This window comes from Phyllostomus hastatus, unplaced genomic scaffold (genome assembly GCF_019186645.2).
Source record: "Phyllostomus hastatus isolate PE091 unplaced genomic scaffold, TTU_PhHast_1.1 phas_contig_86, whole genome shotgun sequence".
Taxonomy (NCBI): Eukaryota; Metazoa; Chordata; class Mammalia; order Chiroptera; family Phyllostomidae; genus Phyllostomus; species Phyllostomus hastatus.
In genome coordinates, this window is record NW_025333977.1 from 74,173,960 (window position 1) to 74,192,731 (window position 18,772).

The 18,772-nt window shown below is 36.5% G+C and overlaps 1 protein-coding gene and 1 pseudogene across 2 annotated transcripts in view; both read left to right on the top strand.

Annotated features, from left to right (window-relative positions):
• The window catches only part of ALCAM (activated leukocyte cell adhesion molecule), a 197,581-nt gene that overhangs the window by 174,246 nt on the left and 4,563 nt on the right, over window positions 1–18,772 (top strand). The window lies entirely within an intron of this gene.
• LOC123826907 lies at window positions 12,378–12,740 on the top strand (annotated as a pseudogene).

An 18,772-nucleotide genomic window follows, 5' to 3' on the forward strand; every position in this document is an offset into this window, starting at 1 on the left:
GAATGAAAATAAAACTCCCTCTATTCTGAAATTGAGCTGAAAAATAAGCAGCCATACTCTACATTATGATAAAATGATTGTTAAATTCTTGTAGTACCCCAGCATCCTCAATCTCCCTATTTTAATTGCCAGTGTCTCATCAGACACAATTTTCCTTCTATGAATAGAAGAAGTGTGTGTGTGTGTGTGTGTGTGTGTGTGTGTGTGTGTGTGTGTAGGGGTGTTACTTCATTGGTTATTACCATACAGTAACCTAAAATTAAAACCACAGGTAAGTAAATGCTGGGCACTTGGCTTTGTAGTGCCTACAGGTTAATGGTTGAGGCTTCCTGAATATCCTTTAAAGTGTCTCATTAAATTCAGTGCATTTTCTTACCATCCAATGTAAATATTCATTCAAATAACTGTCACTTAATTGAAAAGTGCACCAATTTCTCTAGATTTAACATTATCGGTAATCAAAATAATAAACTACAATTCTCATCCCAAGCATCAAAGTGTTTTTCTTATGAATTTGTGGCACTCAGATTTCCTAAGTGCTTTGCATTCCTGATTATTCTTAGCAAGTTATTCATTGCTAATGTCCTCTGAGATAAGCCAGCATTTTGGAAATATGCGCTAATGTTAATCCCTTTGTCCATTTTTCCTGTTTATAATAAGAGCCTTTAAGTTTAGAGTTACTAAGGCCATTTTTGGTTTTCCTACATTCTTTTTCTTTCTTTTCTTCTAGATCAATCCTTCAACTTTACAAATTTATGTAAGGGTTTCATTTCTACCTGTAGCTACTTCATCACCATATTCCATGCATGTGAGAAATGTTTAATAAAGATATGGTTCAGACTTTCCCCTGGATACCTAAAGAAATATAGTCTTGTGTTTACCATCTTATAAAATAAAACCATCAATAATCTTAGTCACACATACAACTCTAAGCAACAATTAAGAGTCAAACATTTGACTTAGAAGTCTCAGTGATACAACTACCCAAGTGGTGAAATTTGAGAAACATTCAGAAGTTTTTTGCATTTAAAATATTGTATTTTAAATTGGCAATTTAAAACCTCATTCAAGAGAGATGAGAAAAGTAAATCTTTTATGCCCAAACAAAATGTAAGAGTATATTTGTTAACATACCTAGCTAGCGGCTACCCAGTTGGTATGTGCCCCCCATTCCATTATTGTGACCTGCGTACTTTTTATATCTATTTTAAATACGGAGTCCTGCAGCAAGAAGTGCTTGGTAATGGCTCTTAGCATTTTGAAATTATGTATTTATAGCAAAGTAAGGACTCATGATTCCTCTGCTGCTTTGATTCTTACAGCTTCTCACTGGAAGTTGTTTAAAATTGGAGGCTTTTTTGGTAATAAGAATGGATGACTCTGACATTTTCCATATATGTAGTACCTCAACTAATAGTTGCAGGCAAAAGGCATTAATTGACTAAGCCCACTCCATCTCTGGTTGTTTAACAGGTAGGAGAACATTAAAAACCAAGAGATCACTTAAAATATTTTAAATAATTCATTCCTTTTCTCTTCATGCTGTCCTTGCATGTTGTTTTTAGCTCTGCAGGAAGTTAAATGTGACTACTGGAGTTCCAGATCCTTTCTTGTGTATCTTATAATACAAGGATGAATGAAAAATTAAAAGAGATAAAGGAAAAAGGCAACATGATGTAGCCACACACTTGTTCAGAGGTTTATTAAAACCATAATTTCTAGGTTTGTTGCATTTAAGAGACCCCTGACCACCATACTTCTTATCACTAAACTGGGTGTAAGCATTTATAAGACATTTGTGATCTCAACATACACATTGTCTGAATATTGGAAACTTTCAGAAAGATTTACCTTTTCCATTTGTGGGACTCATGACTGTTTTCATGAAAATGAGTGGGTAATAGGTAGACAATCTGGAAATCTAAAATTCAAATATCCTCTGTTAGTTCTACCTTTATACAAGGCTATATTATTGCACTACCATCTCAGAAAAAAATAAAAATAAAAAACAGTTCTAAATTGGTGAAGGACTAACAAGGATTTGCCTACAACTCTGAAACGTTAAGAAACAATGTTATATTAAGCCTCTAAAACCTTGCTCATTAGTATTTCTTGATATATAGAATAGGGTCTCAGAAGAAGGCTGACTTTAACTGAATTCTATTTCCAATCAATACTTGCTGTGATGAGGGAACATCGACTCCCTACTGAAAAGATAGTGCTGGGGGACCATTTATAGCACATTTTTAATCTTTCCTCATTTATTACTACATAAGCACCTACTATTCATTTTAAAATTTTGTTTTTGTTTTTGTTTTTGTTCTTTTACTGAAACCCTCAACCATTTAATGAGGGGAATACAATTAATCCTATTTCAGAGTATTAAAGGTTCAGTGAGATTAATCTGCCCAAGAGTGTTCCATATCCCATACATTTTCAAATATATTTTGGTGCCCCCTCAGGACTTTTTTGGATTTAAAAATTGACCTTTGTCTTTGATGTCCTGTGGCATTGAACATAGTACGTGGGATGGAAGGGCATGTTCTGAAGCTGGGCTAATCCAAACTTCGCTCTTTCTCTTTCTTTATCCATCATCTGGGAAACAGCCCGAGGGAGAAAATAAAATTCCCCATTATTCTATGAAACCATCCATGATAAATTGAACTAGAAGGGAAATAAAATATTGTTGAAATGCAAGAGTCCCCATTCAGTGATCACAAAGTCATTGGCCACTCAAAGGGCAGAACCATCCATGCCTGTCCCCTCCCCTATGACATGTAACCCAAAATATTTCCAGAGGAAAGGGCTTGTATGAAAATACAATGTTTTCAATTGTTTAAATTTCTTTTAGCTGTCTGTATATATGCATTTTTTTCATATCAAGGGTTTGTTTAAATTATCATTTTAAAGTGAAGGGAATTTCTGTCCCCTGAGCACCTGCCACAGGCTAGGCTGTGGCCACTCCCCCCTCCCCACCCCACCCCATCAGCCACCTTAAGAATGCACTTCAAGCCACGATGCTGAGTACACGCAGGTGGCGTCCTGTTATGTGCATATTCAGTATTTTTATATTTTGTTTTGACCTCCCCATCTTTTAAATGGATGGTCCCCATATTTACTATTGGCCTAGAAGAAAAGGCCATTTTCTATGTCCTACTGAGGACAGCAGGATTTCCTCTTTATCTGAAGAGATTCTTTGGAGAGTCAGAAATTCCAAGGACACAAACTGAAAGTTATAGTAAGACAAACTATTTACTCCTCCTTTCCTTCTTTAGACCCAGAAATTGCTGATAGAAATTGTCCTCCTGAGATGCAGGGATTAGATAGAGCCCTCCTCTCCTCCTCTAACTAATTAATCTTAGCCCGAGAAGAAGCTCACTCTGCTGAGAACTGGGACCAGGGAAGAGAGAAAAATAACTATTCTCTGGGGTATGACCCTAATCACTTGTACAGGTGTCAACAGCCAGTTCCTGGAAGTGGCAGGTCCGCTCTGCCAGGGTTCAGCATCTAAATACCTATGGCCCTGTTGTCCCAGCAGTGCTATACTCATCAATTAAAAATTATAACAACCCTCCTCAAACTTGAAAGTGCTAATGATTTCTTGTGCTGCCTCTGCGTTTTCAGATTTGTTATACATATACCTACCTTTGGGAAACCTAAAGTCTTACTGACTCTTCCATGTGTGAATTATTTCAATGGATTGCTTTTGTTTTTCAAATATATAATTCTAGTATAATGTTTCAGAAACTTTGCAAATGATACCGCATCCCCAGTTTGGGATATATCGGTTATGCCTGCCACTCCTGTGCCCTTCACTTTTGCTGCCTCCTCCACCCCCAACTAAATAGTCTTTTAATTGGGATATAATTGATATATAACACTGAGCAAGTTTAAGGTTTAATGTGTTGATTTGATACATTTATACACGGTAGCATGAGCTAACATCTCCGTCAGGTCAAACAATCCTCATTTTGTATTGCGGTGAGGACACTGAAAATCTGGTCTCTCCGCAGCGGCGAAGTGTGCAGGCACACGTGGCAGGCGCCACTGGACTAGTCCCCACCTCCTCGAAAGGAGATCTCAAAACAACTTCGTAATATTGAGGGAAATCTCGCCAAAAATGTTAAAGAATATATATAAAGGTATATATATATAAAGGTATATTTTATATACTTTTCTAGAAAGGTATATAAAAGTAACTTGAACCCTTACTAGGCACTTTATTTATGGAAATAACAGATGAGGAGTTGAGACCAGCTTTAACTCCCTGCTGCTGCTTCATAGACATGAGGCCCCAGGAACAGCTCTAGGACTGCTCTTCAGTTTGGTGTGGCCCTGTCGCCTGCTGGGGCTTTCGTTTACATGTCACATTTGTCCTCACACCAGCCCTGTGAGTAGATCCTCTTGTTCCCCTGTCCATGGATGAGCAAGGAGGCTTGAGAGGAGGGACTTGTCCAAAGACATTCAGCTCAGACTTGGTACCCCAGAACCAGAACCCAGGCCCGCTGACCTCCTCTCCGCCCTGAGGTTAGACCAGACAGTCACCTTTGGGCTTACTCCTCCCATTAATTTATTGTGATTCTATGATTTAATTTTTTTCTCATATTTAAAGTTACAAAAAAGTCAACTGATAAAGAAAGTTTAAGGCAAATAACCATAATAATTTGTATTTTTAAACTTAACACTCACTTTTCATAATGCCTGACTTTGTCCCTCCAATCAGTTGACTAAAAATATCTTGCTAAAGGGAATGGTTTAAATGATTTTTTGTTCTCTTCCAGTCATGGATGGATTTCTAATTGATGTAATGTTTTTTCTTCCTTCAGCCAGATTCATTAAACATAACAAAATTCTATATACAAAGTCACCTGGACCCTTACTGAAAAACAAGATCCTTTCATACTAATATTTTGATAAGTTAGTCCATAGAGTGTCAAAAAGCAATTTACCCTAAAATTAATACTCAAACACCCAAAGCACATTCAATGAATAGCTTAACTACTAAAACTTTACTGGTGTGTAAGATCATTAACATGAATAGGCCTGAGTCCCCACATGGGCTCCTGAGAACTGAAGTGAGACACCAAGAGGCCATTCTGTGCACTGCCAGTGCAACGCCATTGTACGTCTGGGCCACCATGCTCCCACGCTCTGATTCTAGACACACCACAGGGGCATCGCTTTGCTGGGCTAGCACAGATACCAGCTGGGCAACCCAGGTTGAGTCCTCGTGAATTTGCACAGGACTCCTAAGATAGGTGATTCTTCCTTGTGTCCTCCACGTGCTGCTCCAAAGTCGTCTCCATCGCGCCGGCTCTCTAATCGGACCCAGGACCATGCTGTGCACCGCTTCTGTCTCCAGCATCCAGCACGGGCCTCCAGTTCTACTGGAGCTCTTTCAAATCTCTGAATTTTTAGTAAAGGACACATTTATAAAATTAAATTTATTTTTACCACATCAATCTCAAAGCCAAGCCCAAAGTAATCAGAATAAATTTTAAAGGTTTTTCTCTGCTAGGCAGAGTGGGCTCGCCATAACAAAAATGAAGAAATTCATAATAAAATGCATATAAATAGTATATACATGTACTCAACGAATACCCCCTCCCCACCAGCAACACTGCTTTCATCTCTACTTGGTGCATTTCACAGTGGTTAACGCTGAGCATATTTGTATGACTGTAACTTGGTGCATGGATACTGGAGCTAGGCTGCTGGAGTTTCAATCCTGCCTTTGCTACTTACTGGCTATATGACCATAGGCGAGTTTATTTCTCTTAATGTAAATAGAGTATCCTAAGTCTCCAATAATTCAGTATCTCTGCATCACTTAGAATAGTGCCTGGCACATGGAGGCTTTGTCAGACTATTAGCAGTTACTATTTTTCAAAATGAGATTAAGAAAAAGGAGAGTTTAGCTTTTCATTTACCACTTATTATTTTGTTTTGTGAACTTTAAAATAAGAAATAGAATTAGTTTGGAGTTGCCTAACTCTTATACAAATACACTCTACAAATATCTTCCACATTCCTCTTAACAGCCCCTGCTTTGTCATTTCAAAGTGCGGGCAGTGGTAGTTTCCCCAGCACCAATAAGCTGGAAGACACTCGAATGGCCCTGAGCTCCACAGCTCCCTAGAGAAAGTTCTCGTGGCTCTTCCTCTTGAATACTTCCTTTTTCTATTTGACACAACTTGATGAAATCACAGAAACTATTCTCCATCCCTAGACAAATAAATCCACCTAAAAAGTAAATAAAATGCAAAATGGAAATAGTATGTAGTTTCTGATTACATCTTTTGTCTGTTTCTTTCAATCCCTGGCTATGGGGATCATGCTTCAGTTTTTCTCTGTGCAAGGTGGGGCAAAATTCAGCTTGCAGTTGTGAGTACGTGGCACGAGTTTATTCTTGTATTGCTATTTCTTAATTATTGCATTATCTTCCATATGAATAACTGTAAACCTACTTTTGCCCAAGCCTGTATAATGTTTTTATAGCATGAAGGTCAGATTTGCTTGCATTAAATGTACAATTACATATGCTTTGATCTAATCAATGTATATACATTTGTAACCATGATACTTCAAATCACGACGCACAGCATTCCATCACCTCAGTAATTACCGTGGACTCCCTTCATGTCTAACCCCCAAGCCCTGGTCTCAAAGGCAGCCACTGTGCTGACCGTTAGCACCAAGACTTGCCTAATCTTTAACCTCATGTAAATGGAATTATACAGGATGTACTCCTTTTGTCTGACTTCTTTCATTTAACATAATGTTTCTGAGATATATGTATGAATGATTTTGTTTTTAATTGCTGAGTGGCATTCCATTTTCATAATATATCACATTATTTTAATCCATTCTCTTGTTTACGGACAATTTCAATAGTTCCCACTCAGGATATTATAAGTAATATGACTAAAATCAACATTGTTATCCAAACACTTTGGTAGTCATATGTTTTTATTCTCTACTAGTAATGGAATTGCTAGGTCATAGGGTAGATATTTGTTCATGAGAAATTGCCAGACAGCTTTCCAAAGTGTTTGTCCTTTATGCGCTTCCCACCAGCTGTGTATGGGAGTTTCAGTTGTTCCTCACCCTTGCCTAAATTTGGTGTTGTCGTTCTGTTCAATTTTAGTCATTCCAGGAGGTGTGAAACGATATCTGATTTTGGTTTTAACTCACATTTCTGTGAGCTCTAATGAGTTTAAGGTCCTTGTACTTACCAGTCATCTTCTTCTGTGCAGTGACTATTCAACTCTCCTGCCAGTGATTTTATTCGTATTTGTCCTTTTGTGATTGATTTGTAAGAATCCTTTGCATATGCCATAAAAGTTCTTTTTTATAAATAGATGGTGAATATTTTGTTCTAGTCTGTGGCTTGATTTTTTTAATGTTGCCTTTTGATAAACAGAAGTTTTTTATTTTGATGGAAAACAACTGTTATCAATTCTTTCATGTAATGCTTAGTGCTTTTTTATGTTCACTCCACAAAATCTTTGCTTATCCTAAAGTGGCAAGTATATTCTTTTTATGTCTTTTTTACTTCATAGTTTTAACTTCTATATTTGAAAATATGAAACATATGATTTTGTGTATGGTATAAGGTAAAGGTGGTATATTTGCTTATTTGTTTTTTGCTTTTGTTGTGCGTAATGTTTATCCAGTCATTTCAGCACCATTTCCTAAAAAACATTCTTTTAACCTGGGCACATTGTCAATAATAATATGATCCCTTCAGCTTTGATATTCTGTTCATGTTAGCAATCTTATTTCTTTGCATTTCCATGTAGATTTTAGCAATTTGATCATTTTTACCAAAATTTAAAAACTTTAGAGATTATGATTGCTTTGAATTTATAGCTAAATTTATCTTAAAAAATATTTAGTCTCCCAATTCATGAATGTTATATATTTCTCCATTTATTTATTTATTTATTTTTTATTTTTCTTAACATTATTTCATAGCTTTTAATACATTTATGTTTTATAAAATGTATTCATGTTCTATGTATTTTGCAGCTGTTATAAATGCAATTATTTTGTCATTTTTATTTTCCAGTTTTTAAAATATATTTTATTGATTATACTTTTACAGTTGTCCCATTTTTTTCCCCTTTATTCCCCTCCACCCTGCACCTCCCCTCCCACCAGTATTTATCCCCCACTGAATTCATGTCCATGGGTTGTACATATAAGTTCTTTGGCTTCTCCATTTCCTGAAAACAAAAAAAGAAAAGAATATTTTCCAGTTGTTTATAGTAGTATATGAAATTATAACGAATTTTTCTTTTGAAATGCTTACAACCCTTTTCCTAAATTCATTTCTTAGTTCTGTTAGTTGTTTTCGGATTCCTTAAGATTTCTATACAAACAACCATCTGCAACTAGAGATGATTTTACCTTCTTCTCTTCTGTTCTGTACGCCTTTTATTTCTTTTCCTTGCTTTATTGCACTCGTGGCAAGCGCCAACACAGTGTCGAATAGAATGTTGACAGCAGACGTCCTCACATGTTCCGAGTCTGAGAGGACGGATTACTCAGGGTTTCCATTATGGATGATGTTAGCTGTGTGTTTTCCCATGTACCTTCCCAGAGTCAGCCAGACTGTGGGGTTGAGGACACAGTCCTCCACACTGCCAAGTCTGCCCAAGGTTTCTGACCCCAGCTGCAGGGAGTTAGGATCCAAACACAAAGTTAGAGGGAAGAGTTCACATAAAATCACCCTCACTTCTGACACCAACTCAAGTTTGGGGGCTTCCCAAAACCACTTTCAGACATGGTTATTTTCCAGAAATACAGAACTCACAGAAATCTATTCTTCTCATGGTTATGTTCATGACAATTAAAGGGTACATTAAAAACGACCAGGGGAAGAGAAGCATAGGGCAGAGTCTGGGAAGGTTCCAAATGTGAAGTGTCCTTTGTCCTCAGGGATATGTTACTTTATTGGTACGGATGTGTGGCAACAGTGGGGAGTATTGCCAGTCTGAAAAGTGTACCCAAGGTACAGTGTCCAGACTTTTTACTGGGGCTTTATTATATCGCCATGATTGATTAATTGTCCGTGTGGTTGAACTTGGTCTCCAGCCTTTCACTTTCCCAGAAGTGAGGATGATATCACATGGCAAAAGCCACCCAGATCATATGGTTGTTCTTTTAGCTTGGGGTCATGCCATACGGTAAGATTATTGGCTGCTGATGCCCCTAACCTGAAATTATCTCCTCAGCATAAACTAGCAGGTGTGATCTGAGAGGCCCAGCATGAATGAGAGGGCTGCTCCTATCACTTGGAAAATTCTAATTATTTAGATGTTGTTTCCCAGGAACTAATGACAAAGGCCAGGCCTCTTTTTGGGCAAGGACTAATTCTTTACTACACAATGTCCTAGAACAGGTTGAAGAAAATTTTAATATTCCTAGATAACTAAGAGTTTTATCATAAATTATTGTTGAATTTTCTCAAATGCTCTTTTTACTTTACATCAAATCTGTAACTACATTACTTCTATAAATAATCATATTTTTCCCATATTCTTTATTCTGGAGAAAAGGTAAATTGCATTAATTGACTCTTGAATGTTAAGCCAGTTTTGCATTACTGGAATAAATCTAATTCTACTAGATGTATTATAATTTTTATATATTGATGGATATGATTTGTCAATATTTTATTAAGGATTTTTTTGTCTGAATTTATGAGAAATATTGGTATATAATTTTCTTTTCCTGTAATATCTCTGTTAAATTTTGGTCTAGGGTAAGGTGGGCATAATAAAATGGGTTGGAAAGAGTTCCATACTCTTCTTCACTGAGTTTGTTACTTCCTTAAATGTTTGATATAATTTAATGATGAAACCATGTGGGCCTGGAGCTTATTTTATGAGAGCTTTCTTTAAAACAAAAATTATTATTTTAATTTCTTTAATAGATGTAAGGTTGCTTCTTGAATAAATCTCAGTGTTTCAAGGAAAATGTTTATTTCATTTAAGTTGTTGATATTTTTGCAAAAAGAAAAGTACCCATAAGATTCCTATATCTTTTTTTGGCTGTGAGTTCTGTAGTGATAACACACGTTGTGTTCTAATATTATTTTGTAATTTTTTTTAATCTCGTTCAGTCTGGTTTAGGGAGTTACCAATTTTCTTAATATTTTTAAAACTCTTGCCTTTGTTTTTATTTCTATTGTTTATTTTCTATTTCAATTATTTTTGTTCTTATCATTACTGTTTTCTATTTTCTGGTGTTTAGAGTTTAACTTGCTCTTCTGTCTCAAATTTCATAAATTAAATTAAAAATTTAGAGCATTGCAGTTAGCCTTTCTTATTTTATTACACAAGCATTTAAACTCTGAATTTCAATCTCAGCACTTTGTTAACATTCCACAAATTTTAGTATGTTGTATTTTCACATTCGTTCAATGCAAAATGTTTTTAAATTGCTTTTTTTTATGTGGAGCCATGTAACTAGAACTGTATTATATTCCAAACATTTCTCATTTCATTGTTTTGCTAAGACAACTTATTCAGTATGCTTTTACTCTTCTGAAATGCATTGAGATTTTTCTTCTTTTTTTTAATTTTATTTATTTATTTTTAGAGAGGGAAGGGAGGGGGATAGAGAGAGAGAGAAACATCAATGTGCGGTTGCTCGGGGTTATGGCCTGCAACCCAGGCATGTACCCTGGCTGGGAATTGAACCTGTGACACTTCGGTTCGCAGCCCACGCTCAATCCACTGAGCTATGCCAGCCAGGGCAAGACTTATTCTTTTAGTCTGGCATTCAGGCATGCAGTATTTCCTGGTAGATGCTATGTGGACACTTAAAAAAATATATATTTGGTGGTTGATGGGTAGAGTGTTCTATAGCTGTATGTTAGGTTAAATTAGATCATTGTTTGTTTAAACCTTATCTTTACAATTTTTTTCGAATTACTTAAAGTCCTTTCACATATAAGATAAGGTTATAATTCATTTCCAATACTAGAGCTGCCCAGTACTAGCTATCTTATCATGATCATGCACAGTGAATTTTGATCCATTAATCTTAAATCAGCTACTGAGAAAAGTTCATTGAATTCTCTAAATAAGATTGTGTACTTTTTCTTTATTTGCCCTTTGATTCTAAATGATATCTGTGCTGCATACAGTAATCTTGGCTATAGGTCCCTGCTTTTCATGACTTTGAATATTTCTGGTCAGGCCTTTCTAGCCTGAAGTTTCTTTAGAGAAATCAGCTGACAGTCTTATGGGAACTCCCCATGAAGTAACTAACCAGAAAAAAGTAAAGGAATTCACCAAACTGTTATATGAAATGTTAAAAACACTTACTTAAGAAGAAGATCAAAACTATGCACAATAAAATGGCAAAAATATACAAATCTATTAACAATTGAATCTAAAAAAAAAACAAACTAAGCAAACAAGAGGAACAGAGACAGAATTATGGTTACAGAGAGCATTTTGATGGTTGCCAGACAGGAGGTATATATGGGCGAAGGGGAGAAGAGGTGAGGGGATTAAGAAGTACAAATAGATGCACAAATGGAAATAAATCTTATTTTAAAGAAAAAAAAGAAGTACAAATAGGTAGTTAGAGAATAAACACGGGGATGTTAATGCGATATAGAAAATGGAGTAGCCAAAGAACCTACACATGACCCATGGACGTGAAGGTGGAGGGATAGCCTGGGGGAGTGGGAGGTGCAGGGTGGAGAGGGGCCAAAGGGGGAAAATCAGGACAACTATAATAGCATAATCAATAAAAGATAATAAAAATATGATTTTTAAAACTAAAATGTTATATAACCTAATTTTTAATAATGGTTGTGTGTAACAACTGGCTTACAGAATTCCTGAAAATGTAACCGTCGGTTCTCACAAGCCAGTGAGCGATGGTTCCAGAATACTCCCAGAGGTAGACCGGAAGAGTGGTGACTGACCACAGAGGGCTGCTGCTGGGTGCCTCGCACTGACCCACTCCCTTGCAAGATGAGACAGCTGGGTCCCAGAGAGGGTCTGGGATTTACCCAACCTCACACAGCCAATCTGTTACAAGGCCAGACATACAGAGGTCCTCAAGGACCGTGAAAGAGAGACCCTACTCTTGTCACGCTGCCCTAAGGAAAGACTTCCCACAACTCACCATGGCTGCCAAAATGTATTCGTCATGGAAAGAACATCTAAACCTACAGATAATTTTTATACAAATTTATTTGAGCTGGCCTGGGTGGGTGCGCAGTGGCCACTTGGCCTTTCACTTAGTTTTGACTCTCCCCCTGCTATTGCTCCCCAGTCTGCACTTATGCAGGGGACTTTACGCTAAGATTGTCTAAAGCTACAGGGAAGCATAGTGGAAAATCATGAACGTCATTGCCCAAAGAAGTGGTTTATGGCTTTGTTGTTTTCTTAAGCTTCCAGTTTGGCTTCACACTGTATCTTGTGTGGACATTTATACCTACATGGCTAAACTCTTTAGGTTTAACGTATTTGCAGTTGCATTGCCCATCTGTTCTTCACTACTGTAGTAATCAGGTATGTACTCTATTTGGAGTGAACGGGACAAGTACCCACCGCTCAGCTCAATTCATACAGTCACAGGTAACTGTGCTTAAAGATCCACAGGAGAAGAAACACCAAAAAGAGGCCATCCCAGCATTAAAGGGTATTCCTGTTAGTGAAGTAGACTGAATGTTCTTTCTTATAGCCAAAGCACATTACACCCAAAACTGAATGTATATAGATTGCCATCAAACATTCATGTAAGTTTCAACACAACAATTTTGACCATGTTTAGCTCTCATTAAGACCTGGTACAGTAATATTTTGAAAAATGTAAGTTGAACTTCTGTTTGATAAATTTACATTAACACTGAAAAAAAAGATTACGTATTTGTCTATGCCTCTTTTAAGTTCTGCCAGTTTTGCTGTATTCTTTCATTAGGTACAGACACTTAGAGTTGCTATGACTTTTTCAGGTATTGAACCTGCTATGATTATGAAATGTCTCTTATTATCACTATAATATTGCTTGTGTTGAATGTTCCATTGCCTGATATTAATATAGCTACATGGCTTTCATCAGTGTACTCTTGACATGCGTTTCTTTTCCATCCTTTTATTTTTAATTATTTACTTCCTCATATTTAAACCGCACCTATATGCAGTGAGGCTGACCAAACTATGACCCCAGGCTCTTGCCTCATTTTTTAAATAAAGTTTTATAGAAGTGCAGCCATGCCCATTTCTTTGCATACTGTCTGCCTTTCATACTGCACTGCCAAAGTTGAAGGCCTGGAACAAAAACCGTATGGACTGCAAGCCTAAAATATTTGCTATCTGAACCTTTCAGGAAAAAAAAAACTGTAACCCCTGCTATTAAGCATTTACTACTTCTGCATTGTATAGTCTGACAATCTCTAACTTCTAAATGGAGGGTTTCACAAAGTTCCATTTGACTTAATTATTGATAGAGTGAAGATAACCATCTCCCTATTTCTTTTCTTAGTTGTCCTCTGTTCCTCTTTTCCTGCTTTCAGGTACTCAAATAAGTGTTAATATTACATTTTAAATGCTCTACTGGTCTTTTAACTATACCTCTTTGTAGTTTTTTATTGTGGTTGTTCTTGGGATTACTATAAGGAAGATTAATAACATCCTACTTATATAATGACCTGAAATTCTTTTACCGTTATAATTTTATTAACCTCTTCCATATCATCATAGTGTGAGGTTTATAGTATATGCAGTTGTGGTGGATATGACTACAAAGCAAAAAGGGTGGAAGAGACCAAATAAAATAATGTTTCAAGAAAGGGTCTTACATATAATGTATTTTATACATATATGTTTATATATATGAGGTCTGTCTAGAAAAGTCCAGCCATAACATATAGTTAATGTAATGAGAATGGTTTTTGAGGCATTGATGTAACTTGGCAGCCAAGGAGAATGGACTGGAATGCACATGTGTGAACAAGGATGACTTCACTATACTACTCAGTGACAACTTCACTATTCTAGTCATTGTGGGTGGTAGACACCATTGAGTGAGCATGTGTACTGTGTGGACTTCACATTCAAAATGAATGAACCAGTAATGCAACAAATATGCATCAAATTTTGTGTTAAGCTTGAACATTCCTCAGCAGAAACTATTTAGATGATTCAGAAGGACTTGGGGGATGATGCAATGAGTGCAGTACAAATAAAAATGTTGCACAAATGCTTCAAAGATGGTCAAGAGTCTGTTGAAAGTGATCCACATTCTGGAAGGTCTGCAACAAGCAGAACACCTGAGAATGTTCAATGTACATGGGCTGCATTCAACAAAGATCAGCAGCTGACAGTGTGAGAACTAGAAACTCATCTGGGGATTCCAAAAACTACTGTCCAAGATTTTGACACAGGATCTTGGAGAAAACATTTTGTGGCAAAATTTACCCCGTGGCTTCTGCTACCACAGCAGAAGGAACATTGTGCTGCAGTTGCTAATGGCTTGGTTCAAGCCACTACAAATGAACTGGATTTCCTCAAAAAGGTCATAACTGGACATGAATCATGGGTCTACAGCTATGATCCAGAAACGAAGGCTCAGTCAGCCCAGTGGAAGTCACCTGGTTCTCCATGCCTGAAGAAAGCGCAGCAAAGTCACAACAAGATCAAGACCATGTTAACTGTGTTTTGATTGGGAAGGTGTTGTCCACCACAAGTACACTCCTCCAGGCCGAACAGTTAATAAGGAGTACTACTCAATGTTCTTTGTCGGCTGAGGGATGCAATACCACAAAAAGGACCACAGCTATGGGCAGCTGGTGACTGGCAGCTTCATCACGACAATGCATCTGCTCATGTATCACATCTTGTGCAGGTTTTTTTGATGAAACATCAAATCACCCAGGTGACTTAGCCCCCCTACAGCACAGATTTGGCACCTTGTGACTTCTAGCTTTTCCCAAAACTAAAATAACCGTTGAAAGGGAAGAGATTTCAGACCATTGATGAGATTCAGGAAAAAAACAATGGGGCAGCTGGTGTCTTTTGGGAGAGCTGTGTGAGGTCCCAAGGTGCCTACTTCAAAGGGAAATGAGGCATCATTGTCCTATATACAGTATTTCTTGTGTCTTATATCTTCTTCAATAAATGTCTCTATTTTTCATAGTACATGGCTGGATACCTTCTGGACAAACCTCATATAGAATTAAATGGTTGTCTTTGTAAAAAAAATTTAACAGTATCTATATTTCACTACATATATGCAGTCTATATTTATTCTTTCTGTATATTCTGTATATATGACTTTCCACCTAGTGTCATTTTCCTTCAATCACAGAACCTCCTTTAATGCTTATTTTAGACAGGTCTGTTACTGATGATTTCAATAGTCTTTCTTCATTCAATTTAATATGTCTTTGCTTTGCTTTGAATTAAGAGTCTTCTTATTGGATGTAAAAATCTGGTTTGAGAGCTTTTTTCAGCATTTGAAGTATGTTTAATTTCCCTTGTTACACATTTTTCCTGATGAGACACTAGCTGTTATTTTTGTCATTGTTTTTCTGAACAAACTTTCCATGGCTACTTTCATGTCATTCTTTTTATATTTCCTTTTATCATTCCTTTTGGGGGTTGCTGAGCATTTTGGATTTGCAGGTTAATATAGATCAGTAAACCTGAGAATATGCTTATTGTTTCTTAAAATGTGTTTTCTGCCCATTCTCTTTTGCTTCTCCTGTTGGGATTCCAATTACATGTATATTAATCTAAACAACATTGTCCCACTGGGAATCTGCTGTTTTTCTACTGTCTCTCTCTTTTTGGAGAATATATAATTTATATTTTTGACCTTAAATTCACTACTGAGACTTTCTTCTGTCACCTCCAATCTGATGATAAGACAACTTCCAATATGGTAGTTTTAATTTGGAGAATTATTTTTGCTTCCTTTTATGTGCTGATATTTCTATCTGTTCTCTCATCACCATAAAAATTTTCTCTATTTTTCTCTAAGTCTTTAAAGATGTGATATAATAACATTTAAAGTTCTTGCCTGCTAATTCTAAGCTCTCTGTTATCCAAGGACATTCTCTGAAATTTGGGTTACATTTTTCTATTTTTTATGTATATGGTAACTTTTTAATTATATACTAGTGGTTTTGGTGTGATATGCTGTAGAGATTCTAGTTTCTGTCATATTCTCCTAAAGGATATAGATTGTTTTTCACAGCAGGTATTATTTTTTACTGGCTGATTTTTTTTAATCTTCAAAGGTTACTTTTATATTTTATATGGCAGATGTCTTAGGGTGAATGCTAAATATTGACACATCATCTTCAGGTGGCTTTTCTGGGATTTTAATAGAAATGCTGATATGTTCGTTGAGAAATTCTGGCTTGATGAACTTCAACTACAACCTTTGTTTCTGTGTGGGTAGTAGCTAAACCTATGTCAAGTTTTTAGGCCTTCTACTAGACTATGTGAAATTTCTCCCACAGACACATAGTTTAGGGATCACCTAAGAAATATTGTATTTTACACACAAGTCTGGGGCCCTCTTGACTCTGGCTTTCTCCTTTCTGAGTTTTCCCCCCTTGATGCCAGCTTTTGTTTTCATTAGCCTATGTCTCTCCAGCTGGCAAGTGCCCTTGGAGGAAATGCTATGTGACAATGGAACTCACCCAGTATAAGGATCTAATTCCCTTTAGTTTCTACTTTCTTCTTTTCATTTTCCAATTTAGTCAAATAGTTTATTCTCTATTTTTCTGACAATTTGCAATTGTCATAAATGTAAGGATTAACAAAATGCAAGGTTTTAAAAAAACATTGCTAGAACCAAAATTATGTTTTTTGGATTTTTTTTATTATTGTTCACGTACAGTTGTCACCACTTCCTCCACCTCCCATCCTCAATCCTCCTCCCCGCCTTTGGCTTTGCCCATGGGTCCTTTATACATGTTCCTTGATGACACTTCCCCTTCTTTCCCCCATTACCCCCCTTCTGGTTACTATCAGTTTGTTCTTTATTTCAATGTCTCTGGTTATATTTTGCTTGCTTGTTTGTTTTGTTCATTAGGTTCCACTTATAGGTGAGATCATGTGGTATTTGTCTTTTACCACCTGGCTTATTTCACTTAGCATAATGCTCTCCAGTCCCATCCATGCTGTTGCAAAAAATAGGAGTTCCTTCTTTCTTTCTGCTGCGTAGAATTCCATCATGTAAATGTACCACAGTTTTTTGATTCACTCATTTACTGATTGGCACTTAGGTTGCTTCCAGCACTTGGCTATTGTAAATTGTGCTGCTATGAACATTGGGGTGCATAGGTTCTTTTGGATTGGTGTTTCAGGGTTCTTAGGATATAATCCCAGCAGCAGGATTGCCAGGTCAAAAGGCAGTTCCATCTTTAGTTTTACAAGGCAATTCCATACTGTTTTCCACAGTGGCTGCACCAGTCTGCATTCCTACCAACAGTGTACTAGGGTTCCTTCTCCACATCCTCACCAGCAGTTGTTTGTTAATTTGTGTTTGATTGCCATTCTGGTCAGTGTGAAGTGGAATCTCATCATGGTTTTAATTTGCATCTCTCTGATGGTTAGTGATGCTGAGAATCCTTTCATATGTCTCTGGGCCCTCTGTATGTCCTCCTTGGAAAAGTGTTTGTTCAGGTCCTTTGCCCATTTTTTAATTGGATTTTTTAATCTTCCTGGAGTAGAATTGAGTGAGTTCTTTATATATTTTGGAGATTAAACCCTTGCCAGAGGGTATCATTGGCAAATATATTTTCTCATACAGTTGGTTCCCTTTTTATTTTGCTGGTGTTTTCTTTAGCCATGCAGCCTTTTATTTTGATGAAGTCCCATTTGTTTATTCTTTCTTTTATTTCCCTTGCTTTAGGAGATATATCAGTGAAAATAGTGCTGTGTGGAATACCTGAAATTTTCCTATGTTCTCCTCTAGGACTTTTATGGTATCATGGCCTATATTTAAGTCTTTTATCCATCTTAAGCTTATTTTTGTGTATGGTATAAGTTGGTGGTCGAGTTTCACTTTTTTGCATATAGCTGTCCAGCTCTCCATTTGTTGAAGAGGCTATTTTTACTCCCATTTTATGCTTCTTCCCCCCTTTGTCAAATATTAATGACCATAGAGACATGGGTTTATTTCTGGGCTCTCTATTCTGTTCTATCGATCTATGTGTCTTAGAACCCAAATTTCTTACAATGCATGTTTTATATCAAAGTTGTAAAATCATTGTGTCTTCAACCATAGTATACCTTCCTCTTTCCCAAGCAGGTCAAAGCAAGTTGAAAAAATCAAAATTGCAAAATTGATTTATTACATTAGAAAAATTTTATTTTATTCAGTAGGCTATGCCTACAGAACAGTGACTTGTTTATCTATCACTCTCTCTCTCTGATGGCTCCAAATAGGTTGGAATTTTCGCATTAGGGGCAAAGAATAGTAGTTAATGAAGTGAGTTTGAAAGAGAAAAAGAGACATACAGACAAAGGAGAAGTAAAGAGAAAAAGAATGAAGGAAAAAATCAGAGGGCTAAAAGAATACAAGCAGAATAAAAGAAAGGAGAAGAAAGAAGAGGCTTTTGAGAATCATGATTCTTTCCTTCATTGCCACAATATCTTACTGATTTACAAAATTATAGTTATAAGTATATGTTAGAGTATATATTTAGGAGCTATTAGAATAATCAAAGTACATGTTTATGCATATAATTTTCTGCAGTTTTATTTGAAATGATTGGAGTAAGACA